Source organism: Acinonyx jubatus, chromosome E4 (assembly GCF_027475565.1).
Source record: "Acinonyx jubatus isolate Ajub_Pintada_27869175 chromosome E4, VMU_Ajub_asm_v1.0, whole genome shotgun sequence".
In the NCBI taxonomy this organism is placed as follows: Eukaryota; Metazoa; Chordata; class Mammalia; order Carnivora; family Felidae; genus Acinonyx; species Acinonyx jubatus.
This window is the reverse complement of record NC_069395.1, coordinates 65977340-65979450: the sequence shown is the minus strand read 5'-3', so window position 1 is coordinate 65979450 and position 2111 is coordinate 65977340. Positions and strand designations below refer to the sequence as shown.

At 57.6% G+C, this 2111-nt stretch overlaps 1 long non-coding RNA gene across 1 annotated transcript; it reads left to right on the top strand.

Moving 5' to 3' along the window:
- Positions 1 to 657: 657 nt before the first annotated feature.
- Positions 658 to 1855, top strand: LOC128312959 (uncharacterized). Its single transcript, XR_008292997.1, has 2 exons — positions 658 to 1159; positions 1800 to 1855. It is a non-coding gene; the product is annotated as an uncharacterized LOC128312959 (long non-coding RNA).
- Positions 1856 to 2111: the final 256 nt, after the last annotated feature.

Here is a 2111-nt window from a genome sequence, read left to right as displayed (position 1 = left end):
CCTCTGAGCGTGCCTTCCTGCGAGCACTGGCTCTCCAGACGCTTCGGTAAACAGCTGGTGCCCAAATCTCAACAGCTGGGTCTGATTACCGCTCCGTCGCCAGCGTTACTCTTACGCTTACCCCATTCCGTGAGAACACAGGAGACCCGGAGGGGCAGCGCCCCTCCGTCGGGACAGGGGCCCGCTCCGAGCCCAGCACAGCGCGTTGGCTCCAGGGGGGCAGTGCGGAGGGCAGACGTCCTTACAGGGCGGCAGGGGAGAAGTTGCCTCCACAGAGATAGCAGGGACGGGGGCCACCTGGTCCAAAGGCCTGAAATAACCCTCCTCTTCTAACTTGTGAGCTGAGTCCACACTCGGTCTCCCGGAAAGGGAAGGCTGGGTGTGGACGTGGACGTTCAGCAAACGGGCAAGCGGAGGCAGAGGGAGACGACGCGCTCTGACCGGGGTCGCACGGCTGGGTAGGGGTGGCGTGAGAGGGGGGCACAAGCCGCACTGGGCTCTCTGTCTTTGAGCTCACGCTTCCTGGGAGTACGTGCGTCTGGGAAAGATGACCGGAGGCCGTGTCCACGGAAGTCGGCACGGGGCGGGAAGACTCCAAACACGTGGCTCCCGCAGGGCGAGATCCGTGACCTAGAAGGTTAATGATCAAGAAGCGGTCACTACTACAGCTGTGTGTCCAGCACGCCTCCCCGCACCCCTGCTCTGGCTACGGTGCCACTGATTTCTCTGGGGGCCCTTCTACCCACTCCTTGAGGGCGGAGGGGGCTGTCGGTCCCAGAAAACCCCTCATCACAGGCCTGGCCACGTTTAGTACCCGGCCACAGTGACTGAGCCAAGAGCCCCTGGAGAGAGACGTTTCCTTCCTTCCTTCCAGAATCCGAAGCAGGCTCCGGGCTCCGAGCTGTCCTCACAGAGCCCGACGCGGGGCTCGAACTCACGAACCAGGAGATCGTGGCCCGAGCCGATGTCGGACGCTCAACCCGCCCCGAGAGACCTCTCTCTCTGCTGGGCTTGTTTGGGAAGATGTGAGTCCGGGGCATTCAGAGGCCATCTTCCTCACCGCATGGGGAGACCCAGTCGGCCGAATGAAGCCACACAGAGTGGAGATCGTTTGAGAGAGACACAGAAAGCGACAGAGAGAGAGGCATTCGTCCATTAGGTAACTTATTGATGTAACCCGGGGCTTCTCCGGGCCTCCCGGCCACACGAGCATATTGTGCCAGCTAGGGTTCAACTAGAGAAGCAGAACTAGCAGAATCATGTAGATTAGACAGACAGACGACAGAGGGATGGATTTGTCAACACAGGGGCCGGCTGAGCAAATCTGAGGCCCACAAGCCAGACCCTCAGGGTGGGAAGTTCACAAGCAGGCTGGAACCCAATGGCAAGGTCAAAGCTAGGTGTCCACAGGCTGCGGTGAGAAAGGAAGACCCAGGGGGAAGGGAGGAGCTGGGCGGCTCAGAGTCTCCCTCAGAGAAGGCCTGTGCCCGCCCTTGATGCCTGATTAAGTCAGGCCCACCCAGGACAACCTGCCATTGACTAACGTAAAGTCAACCGACTAGGGGTTTTAACACACCTGCAGAACCCCCTCGCTGCAGCACCTACATTATTCGTATTTGATTGAACGCCTTGGGGAGGGTGCATGGAATGGCCACACGCCCCCCTCTGTCCTCCAGCCCTTTGCAGAGATCGTCACTTGTAGCCCACCCCGAATGGAAGCGGTTCTGGGGACTGTGGTTCGGCCTCGCCATCATATCCATAAATTCTTTTTTTTCTTTTTTCTTTTTGTATCCTGAAAGGTAAATTGGGGCTGGCTTTCTACCATTTGGGATGAAAAAAAGCTCCTCATTCCGTTGCTGTGTCTCACGTGCCTTACGTATGTTCTCTCACTTAATCCTCACTCCGACGCGGAGGAGACGGGGATTATTTCTAATTTCGGAGACCGAGGCTCAGCAGGGTTAAGAAGTCATTCAGAGACACAGAGCTCCAACAAGGTCTCTCTACTGCCAATGCTACGATGCTCGTCTTTGCCCAAGGGGCCACCCCAGTGGCGTATGAATTTCTTGTGCAGTTTGGAAGCTGATCTCAGCAAAATAATTTTGTTTTTCAGC